General features: G+C 43.1%; 1 pseudogene; it reads right to left on the bottom strand.

Moving 5' to 3' along the window:
• Window positions 1-8,345: 8,345 nt before the first annotated feature.
• On the bottom strand, window positions 8,346-8,854 carry LOC115836412 (annotated as a pseudogene).
• Between the last annotated feature and the right edge of the window lie 2,004 nt (window positions 8,855-10,858).

Below are 10,858 nucleotides of genomic sequence, written 5' to 3'. Positions count from 1 at the left end.
TGCTAGCGGTTTATCCATTTCGTTGATCTTTTCAAAAAACCAGTTCCTGGATTCATTGATTTTTTTGAAGGTTTTTTTGTGTCTCTATCTCCTTCAGTTCTGCTCTGATCTTAGTTATTTCTTGTCTTCTGCTAGCTTTTGAATGTGTTTGTTCTTGCTTCTCTAGTTCTTTTAATTGTGATGTTAGGGTGTCAGTTTTAGATCTTTCCTGCTTTCTCTTGTGGGCATTAGTGCTATAAATATCCCTCTACACACTGCTTTAAATGTGTCCCAGAGATTCTGGTATGTTGTGTCTTTGTTCTCATTGGTTTCAAAGAACATCTTTATTTCTGCCTTCATTTTGTTATGTACCCAGTAGTCATTCAGGAGCAGGTTGTTCAGTTTCCATGTAGTTGAGTGGTTTTCACTGAGTTTCTTAATCCTGAGTTCTAGTTTGATTGCACTGTGGGCTGAGAGACAGTTTGTTATAATTTCTGTTCTTTTACATTTGCTGAGGAGAGCTTTACTTCCAACTATGTGGTCAATTTTGGAATAAGTGTGATGTGGTGCTGAGAAGAATGTATATTCTGTTGACTTGGGGTGGAGAGTTCTGTAGATGTCTATTAGGTCCGCTTGGTGCAGAGCTGAGTTCAATTCCTGGATATCCTTGTTAACTTCCCGTCTCGTTGATCTGTCTAATGTGGACAGTGGAGTGTTAAATTCTCCCATTATTATTGTGTGGGAGTCTAAGTCTCTTTGTAGATCTCTAAGGACTTGCTTTATGAATCTGGGTGCTCCTGTATTGGGTGCATATATATTTAGGATAGTTAACTCTTCTTGTTGAATTGATCTCTTTACCATTATGTAATGCCCTTCTTTGTCTCTTTTGATCTTTGTTGGTTTAAAGTCTGTTTTATCAGAGACTAGGATTGCAACCCCTGCCTTTTTATGTTTTCCATTTGCTTGGTAGATCTTCCTCCATCCCTTTATTTTGAGCCTATGTGTGTCTCTGCATGTGAGATGGATCTCCTGAATACAGCACACTGATGGGTCTTGACTCTTTATCCAATTTGACAGTCTGTGTCTTTTAATTGGAGGATTTAGCCCATTTACATTTAACATTAATATTGTTATGTGTGAATTTGATCTTGTCATTATGATGTTAGCTGGTTATTTTGCTCGTTAGTTGATGTAGTTTCTTCCTAGCTTTGATGGTCTTTACCATTTGGCATGTTTTTGTAGTGGCTGGTACCGGTTGTTCCTTTCCATGTTTAGTGCTTCCTTCAGGAGCTCTTTTAGGGCAGGCCTGGTGGTGACAGAATCTCTCAGCATTTGCTTGTCTATAAAGGATTTTATTTCTCCTTCACTTATGAAGCTTAGTTTGGCTGGATATGAAATTCTGTGTTGAAAATTATTTTCCTTAATTAAGTTGAATATGGGCCCCCACTCTCTTCTGGCTTCCAGAGTTTCTGCCAACAGATCTGCTGTTAGTCTGATGGGCTTCCCTTTGTAGGTAACCGGACCTTTCTCTCTGGCTGCCCTTAACATTTTTTCCTTCATTTCAACTTTGGTGAATCTGACAATTATGTATCTTGGAGTTGCTCTTCTCAAGGAGTATCTTTGTGGCATTCTCTGTATTTCCTGAATTTGAATGTTGGCCTACCTTGCTAGATTGGGGAAGTTCTCCTGGATAATATCCTGAAGAATGTTTTCCAGCTTGGTTCCATTCTTCCTGTGACTTTCAGGTACACCAATCAGATGTAGATTTGGTCTTTTCACATAGTCCCATATTTCTTGGAGGCTTTGTTCATTTCTTTTTATTCTTTTTTCTCTAAACTTCTCTTCTCACTTCATTTCATTCATTTGATCTTCCATCACTGATACCCTTTCTTCCAGTTGATTGAATCGGCTACTGAAGCTGGTGCATTTGTCATGTAGGTTTTGTGCCGTGGTTTTCAGCTCCATCAAGTCATTTAAGGACTTCTCTACACTGGTTATTCTAGTTAGCCATTCGTCTAATCCTTTTTCAAGGTTTTTAGCTTCTTTGCGATGGGTTCGAACTTCCTCCTTTAGCTCAGAGAAGTTTTATCATCTGAAGACGACTTCTCTCAACTCGTCAAAGTCTTTCTCCGTTCAGCTTTGTTCCATTCCTGGTGAGGAGCTGCGTTCCTTTGGAGGGGGAGAGGTGCTCTGATTTTTAGAATTTTCAGCTTTTCTGCTCTGTTTTTTCCCCATCTTTGTGGTTTTATCTACCTTTGGTCTTTGATGGTGACATACAGATGGGGTTTTGGTGTGGATGTCTTTTCTTTTGGTTAGTTTTCCTTCTAGCAGTCAGGACCCTCAACTGCAGGTCTGTTGGAGTTTGCTGTGGGTCCAGTCCAGACCCTGTTTGCCTGGGTGTCAGCAACGGAGGCTGCAAAACAGCGAATATTGCCGAACAGCAAATGTTACTGCCTGATCATTCCTCTGGAAGCTTCGTCTCAGAGGGGTACCCAGCAGTGTGAGGTGTCAGTCTGCCCCTACTGGGGGGTGCCTGCCAGTTAGGCTACTCGGGGGTCAGGGACCCACTTGAGGCAGTCTGTCCGTTCTCAGATCTCAAACTCCATGCTGGGAGAACCACTATTCTCTTCAAAGCTGTCAGGCAGGGACATTTAAGTCTGCAGAGGTTTCTGCTGCCTTTTGTTTGGCTATGCCCTGCCCCCAGAGGTGGAGTCTATAGAGGCAGGCAGGCCTTGAGCTGTGGTGGGCTCCACCCAGTTCGAGCTTCCTGGCTGCTTTGTTTACCTACTCAAGCCTCAGCTATGGCGGGTGCCCCTCCCCCAGCCTCGCTGCCACCTTGCAGTTTGATCTCAGACTGCTGTGCTAGTAATGAGCAAGACTCCATGGGCGTGGGACCCTCCGAGTCAGGCACGGGATATAATCTCCTGGTGTGCCATTTGCTAAGACTGTTGGAAAAGCACAGTATTAGGGTGGGAGTGACACGATTTTCCAGGTGCCATCTGTCACCCCTTCTGTTGGCTAGGAAAGGGAATTCCCTGACCCCTTGTGCTTCCCAGGTGAGGCGATGCCTCACCCTGCTTCAGCTCACACTTGGTGGGCTGCACCAGTTGTCCTGCCCCCACTGTCTGATGAGCCCCAGTGAGATGAACCCGGTACCTCAGTTGGAAATTCAGAAATCACCCGTCTTCTGTGTCACTCACGCTTGGAGCTGTAGACTGGAGCTGTTCCTGTTCCGCCATCTTGGAACCCCCTGACACGTTTTTGTCTTGATAAACATCTTAAACAACAGAAAACAGGGTTCGAGAGCAAAGAACCAGTCTGACCACAAATTTACCAGGGTGGAATTTTCCCAACTCTAGTAAGCCTGAGGGTTCTGCAGGAGACCAGGGCATATTTCAATCCTTATCTCAACTGCACAAGAGAGTCCCAGAGCGGCCGTTTATAGACCTCCCCCAAGGAACGCAATATTTTCCCAGGGTATTAATATTAATATTCCTTGCTAGGAAAAGAATTTAGCAATATCTTTCCTACTTGCATGTCCATTTATAGGCTCTCTGCAAGACGAAAAATATGGCTGTTTTTGCCTGACCCCGCAGGCAGTCAGACGTTACGGTTGTCTTCCTTTGTTCCATAAAAATTGCTATTATTCTGTTCTTTTTCAAGGTGCACTGATTTCATATTGTTCAAACACATGTTTTACAATCAATGTGTACAGTTAACACAATCATCACAGTGGTCCTGAGGTGACATACATCCTCAGCTTATGAAGATAACAGGATTAAGAGATTAAAGTAAAGACAGGCATATGAAATTATAAAAGTATTATTTGGGAACTGATAAATGTCCATATTAAGATGAAATCTTCACAAATTATGGTCCTCTGACACCATTCCAGCTGGTCCCTCCGTTTGGGGTCCCTGACTTCCCATAACAATAAGGAGAGTTAAATCTGTGAAGAAGGGATCAAAAGAGAATATTCTGGGTATAGGGTTGTACATTGAGGAAACGAAAGAAGACCAGATGTCATTAGGAGGAAGAACATAGTACAAAATAAGCTGGAGGAAGTGCGTAGGGGTCATTATATATGCTTCATCTCCTAGGCTATGTTAGGAATTTTGCTGTTTCTCCTAGGAACAATGACAGAAGACTGAAGTCAAAAAAAAGGTTGGTAGGGTGGAATTATTTTAAATTTCCATTTAATTTATGTTATTCTGCCTCATTCTCCATGGCATTATTATGCATTGTGTGCCTGTATCAAAACATCTCATATACCCCACAATTATATACTCACAAAAATTTAAAATTAAATAACTATGTTATTCTGATCATCATGGAAAGAACAAATTAGAGAAAGAGTGAATGTAGGGTGACCAGTTAGGGGTCCATGGCAGTGGCCCAGAGGGCCATGGCGATGGCTTAGATTAGGGTGACAAGGAAGATGGTTGTGAGAGAGACTTAAGAGGTAAGATTAATGGATTTGACTTAGCTACAGGGTGGTAGGGAGAGAAAGGGAGTTGTTGACGATAACAAGTTGTCATGAAGGACATTTGAAGGATGAGAATGACTGAGATGCACTGAGCTGAATTTTGGATATGCTAAGTTTCAGGTGTCTTTAAGACATCCAAATAGATATGTATGAAAGGCAGTTAGCTATACAGATACAACTTAGTGGCTCAAGGTCTGCCCATATATGTGTTTGAGAGTCATTTTTGTTCAGGAGATAATTGAAGCCAAGAGTATGGAGGAGGCTCTCTAGGGAAAAAGTGTCAAATGAAGAGGATACAGAACTGAGCCTTGGGGAGCTACAACATGGAATGACCAGATAGAGGAAGGATCCATCTACAAAGCCAACAAAAAAGGACTGAAAATGTAGGAAGAAAACTAGTAAGCTGTTAGGTGTGCAGAAACAACAACCACAAGAAGTATACCTGGCTATAAAGGAAGGGAAAAAGAGAACTAGCTGGAGGGTCTTTGGGGCTGAAATGCTTAAAAAAAAAAGGTTTGGAAGGTTTAAAAAAGCAATGTAATGTAGATTCCTTCTACATACCATTCTTGAAATGACAATATTATAAGGATAGCTGGCAAATCAGTGATTGCCAGAGGATATGAACAGTGGGGATGTGACTGTAAAGGGTAGTCCTTGGGAGCTTCACTGAGGAAGTTCCTTGGTGGTGATAGAAGAGTTATATGTCATTTTGTTTGTTTGTTTTTTTGAGATGGGGGTCTCGCTTTGTCAGCCAGGCTGGAGTGCAGTGGTGCAATCACAGTTCACTGTAACTTTGAAATCTGGGGCTTAAATGATCCTCCTCCCTAAGCCACCCAAGCTGTAGCTGGTACTACAGGTGTGCACCAGCACATCCCACAAGAATTATATGTATTTTGTTCTTCACATTCCTGTCAGACACTTTATAAAACAAATGGATCCAGTAGGGAACAAACACAATCATTATGCTGACTGTTGGGAATATAGAGGGAAAGAAAAAGGGTTAGCCTTAAAGTATTGAAAACCACTGACTCTATGAAAATGCTACTTCCAGGCACCTGGGCTGTGGCTCAGATGCTGATATTAACACATCAGAAAGGTCTCAATTTAGTGACTGTCCCACATGCTCCAGCCTTCCTGATTTTATCTCTCTGTATTTTTTAAATGACAGAGCCTGAATACCGTGGACAATAATTGAGGAGGAGGATCAGAGAGCCCAGCCAGGCAAAGTTAGAACAGACTTGGGTCTTGCAGGCTATACCTGGTGAGATCTGAGTTCTTGAGAAATGTGTCACATTCAGGAACCTGCCTTCACTTTTTCTGCTACTTATTCTGTAATGGAAGAAACAGACCACCACTGTGTGAGAGGGGTCCTTCCTGGCTTCCCTCCTCACAGCTGTGTTTCAAAGGGGAAGAGATCTGTGAAGGGCAAGCACAGGCACATCCAGAGCCCACAGAGTCCACTGGGACCAGCATGGGGACAATCAGAGTCTGTGGTCCTCCTGCCTACTGCATGCCCTACACTATCCTGTGGGGGTTGGGGTGAGATAACTGCCATACGGGAGGAGCACCGCATGGAGACTGAAGGAAACGTCTTTTTTCAGCTGTGGGTGTGCCTAACCTCTGTCTCAAATCCACCTCTGCCTTTACCTTGGAGTGTCCAGAAAAGACAGCACGGGCCAAATGACAAGCCAAAGTTATTGTGACATTTTCATGGAGTAGGGGTTGCAAAATTCCCATTGGAAAGAGGAGAAATAAAGGCCATGGAAAGAAACTCCAGGGAAATGATAGGTCTCATTCACAAGCTATGTCCAAAATAAAGGAGCCCCAGGGTCAAGGATCACCAGTAGGCCTATTGGAAACTAGGGTCCCATTGGAGTCTGGAAATAAAAAATTCAAGTCATTCATAATAGTCTTGAAAGGCATGACAATTTCTAATAGTTGCTAGAAATGGTACCAACTCTGGGTTCTTGGGCTGTTAATGCACAGAAATTGGCATGAGGCTGAAAGAGTTTCCCCAGGCAAGGCTTTATTAGAGCTTATACCTGGACATAAGAGAGGCAGCACAAGAGAGAGAGAATTCCCCGACTGAAGCCAGTAGGACTTTAAAAAAAAAAAGTTAGGCAAAGCATGGGAATTGACTTCAGGGGTAGGGTATGCAGGATGGGCTGGGCAAGTGTGAAGGGTAGGGTATGCCAGTCAGCATATCTGGTTACAGTGGCTATCTTCAGTAATGGGCAACCTGGTGATCTGGCTGGCTACAACAGTGTAAATCAATGGCTCAGCATTCCTTACCTATGTGGGACACTCAACAACCTTGGTTATCTCCTAAGGCCAGTTTCTGGAATTATTTAAGTAAAAGGCATGGTTCAAACATTATGGTCTGAGCAAGGTAGTAGTGTGGGTTTGTGTTGAGTGGGGATGCATGAAAGAATGCTCTAGTTGATATAGGCTGAAGCCAAGCCCCGTTTCTACTTGGCCTCAGAAAAAGGCAATGTTTTCTTTAGTATACACTGGCCAAGAACTCAAACTTTTATAAACTTGCTTGACCAGTTGTCACTGCTTCATTGTGATCTCTTCTGCCACTGGGAATGGATTTATTAACTACAGGGTTTTGCGTTGTGGGAGAAGATTTAGTGATTCTAAGAAAGGAATTCACTTTTATTGAAATAGGTTAATAATTAAAACTTCAAAGTGCTACCCAGCCATAGAAGTTTCCTAAAGAAAGAAAACAGAGAGTCATTGGCCATATGAGGTGGAGATGGTTTCATCTGAAGCGTAGGAAAAAACAGATAGGCTTGTGCTCTTTCCTGTGGCAGGTGTGGGTACATGTGTCCCCCCGCAGGGGCCTGCCCTTGCCCATAGCCCTACAGTGTCCTGCAATGTAAACATTTTCTTTTCCAAGGATCTGGTAGGGTGGACATAAAGTCCAAGGCTCATAAAGTAGGAAGAAAAGGGGGTGGCCTGGGGGTTCCTAGCAGGCAGATCCTCCTCGTACTCATTGTATTTCCAGGGTGGGGCAGTGCTTCACACATAGTAGGAGCTCCAGGAATACTTATCAAACAAAAGAACAAAGGTAAAGAGAAGAAAGGGAGGGAGGTCAAACGGAAAAAAGCACAAGACTAATTCAAAAACTAGACCCCCTATGAAGATGCCTGCAGTGATCAATTTTACCATGAGCTGGCAGCACAGAGAAACGTTCTGGCCAGGGCAACCTGGAGGTTCCTGAACCTCTGCCTCTTTTCTCAGCCTGGGGCTGAACTCCCTGTTTTGGAGATCTCTAAACCAAGCATACACCTCATTGTTCCAAAAACAAAACAAAAGTGCAGTCCTTCGGCATTTATAAAATGTGAGTTCCAGTGTAGCTTAAAACTGCCCACCCCTCAGCCTTGCTTAATGTTTTGATTTTAAAAATTTAAATAAATTTTGTTCCTTCATTTTTTATACTTTGGATTTTGGTGCCTGGCAGAAGGACTAGTCCATCAAGAGAGAAAGACCATGATACAGGTGGCGATTTGGCCACTGTCCTCTTTGGACTTGAGGTCCACAATGATGTGGTCGTTGGTGTTGGGGATGAACTTGAAGGATGAACTTGAACGTGCGCGGGGCCCACCTCCCCCATGTGGCTGACGGAAATGTAACCGAAGTCCTGGGTGGCGCTCAGGAGTCCTCGCTGCACCGCTGGGGGCAGGACCGGCGCTGCAGCGCTCTCCAGCAGGCGGACTAGGGGTGAGGCAGCCTGGCGGTCGGATTTCCATGGCGGCCCTGGGAGCACTGCAGCTGCACACCCAGTTCTTGTGGTCCACGCTGCCCTTGTGGCCTGCCAGTCTCACCCATTCCACGTTCTCAGTCACTATGTCCCCTCCTTGCCCAGGCTGCCCCCCTACAGACGCTGGCCTTCCACTGCCATGAACCCCTTCTCCACTGCCCCATCGCCTTCAGAGAGAATTACCTGAGACACGTCCTTGCTGCCTTCCATCTGATAGGTTACCCCTCTCCCATGGTCCACAGAGTAGTTTCCCACCAGAGACGTTCAGATCCGAGAGCTCCACGCCCCTCTCCACTTTCCGCCAGGTGGGACTCTAGGATGCAGTGGTCTTTGTTTCATTTCACCACCACCCTGTCGCTGCTGTCTGATAGGGTTGGGTATCCGCTTTTCAGGTAACTGAACCAGGTGTTTTCCTCTTGGGCCCTTGACCCTGTGTCCAGGTCGGCAATGACTGCGACTGGGTATTGAATCCTACCTGGCGTCCTCTGGAAGACAATCAGGGGTTAAGTGTCATTGTCCATGGCCTTGGTCATGGGCGCCAGCACAGGAAGGCCCCGCACACTTATCTGGAGGGAGCGCACAGACTCATTCCATTCCAGGTGGTCAGAGGCCTGGGCAGGCATTAGACTGAAGGGCAGGTGGGACCAGCTGGGTCTGGGGCAGGCAGGGCCCAGTGGAGCAGGGAGGCCGACTTCCACCCTTAGCAAGCTCGCCTGGCCTGAGTTATGTGAGAGTAGTGATGGCTACACAAATTAAAGCATAGAATAAAATTTCATAGAACTGTATACACACACACACACACAAATAGATGCCTGTGAAAACTGGTGACATGAGAATAAAGTCTGTGCTCTAGTTAACAGTATTGTACCAATGTCAATTTCCTGGTTTTGATAATGTAGTACAGTAATACAGTTACATAAGAGATCACTATTGGGGAAGCTAACTGAAGGGTACAGGGGACTCTGGACTATTTTTGCAAATTTCTGTGAGTCTATGATTATTTCCAAATAAGACGTTTTAAAAAGTGAATGAGAGAATGAAAAATACGAAATTTACAATGACTTTTTCTTTAGTATTTTGCCCTTTAAGTGTAATCTAATTATTACAATCATCATTATTACTCATGCATAGTGTACAGGAAGCACTTCTCTTATTAAAATATAACTCAAAACTTCCAGAACTTGTCACTGGAAGACACTCCATAGAGGCACTTTGGCTGACTTGAAAGCCAAACCTGTTTGCAGTAGGACCTTCCTTAATTATAGCAGATTATAGCTTGATTATAGTTGATTATAGCTGGTTGCAGGAGTGGGCTGCTCTCTCTTGAGAGGTCAAACTTTACTCACAATTGTACATCAGAATAAGTGAGGAGTGAATATACTTTGAAAAGGCATATTTGAATCACCAGTTTCCTCATTATTTTTATTTGTGGAATATAACATACAGAACAGCTCAAAAACCATAAATGAAGAACACTTAGGAAATGAACACCAGTTAACCTAGGTTAGAAAAAAAGAAAAGAAAACGTAATATTACCTGTAAGCACCCCAGAAATCTCTCATATGCTGCTTGCTTTCTTTCTTTTTAAAATAGCTTTATAGATAATATGATTTAAATACCATAAAATTCACCTGATTTAAGTGTACCATTCAATGGTCTTTAGTATATTTATGGAGTTGTGCAACCATCTTCACAATCTAATTTTAGAATTTTTCCATCACCCCATGAAGAAACCATATGCCCTTAATCAGTCAGTCTCCATTTTCTGTCTACACCCCTACCATTGTCTCTGATAACCACTAATCTACTGTCTCTGTGAATTTGCCTATTCTGGACATCTCATACAAATGGAATTATATAATATGTGGTCTTTGGGTCTGACTTCTTTCATTTAGCAGAATTTTTTGAGACGCATCTATGTTGTAGCATATATCAGTAATTTATGCCTTTTTATTGCCAAATAGTATTTCATTATATGGATGTATACATTTTATTTATCCACTAATTGATAGACATTTAGGTTGTTTGCACTTTAGGGCTGCTATGAGTAGAAGCAAAGTGAACATTTATATACAGCTTTTGTGGGTGTGTGTGTGGACATATGCTTTCAGTTCTTTGGGTAGAGACCAAGGAGTAGAATTGCTGGATCAACAGAAACTCTAACATGTTGAGAATCTGCCAAATCTTTCAAAAGTTTATCAACAACAGTGTTTGTTGGTTCCTGTTTCTCTGCATCCTCAGCAACACTTGATATTATGTACATTTTTTCTTATAGCCATCCTAATGGATGTGAAGTGCCATCTCGTTGTAGTTTGGTTTGAGTTTCTATCATGACTAAGGATGGTTAACTTCTATTCACGTGCATTACTGACCATTTATATATATTCTTTGGAGAAATGTCTATTCAAATCGTTTGATTATTTTATTTATTTAAAGATGGGAGTCTTGCTATGTTGCCCAGGCTGCTCTCAAACTCCTGGGCTCAAGTGATCCTCCTCCCTCAGCCTCCTGAGTAGCTCGGGCTACAGATGTGCACAACCATGCCTGGCTCCCCTTTGATTATTTTTAGTTGGGTTGTTTTCTTATTGTTGAGTTTTAAAGTTTTTTGTATATTCTTGATACAAGGT

The sequence above is a fragment of the Nomascus leucogenys genome, chromosome 8, assembly GCF_006542625.1.
Source record: "Nomascus leucogenys isolate Asia chromosome 8, Asia_NLE_v1, whole genome shotgun sequence".
Lineage (NCBI taxonomy): Eukaryota > Metazoa > Chordata > Mammalia > Primates > Hylobatidae > Nomascus > Nomascus leucogenys.
Note: the sequence above shows the minus strand (reverse complement) of the source record. Positions and strands in the feature narration are given on the sequence as shown.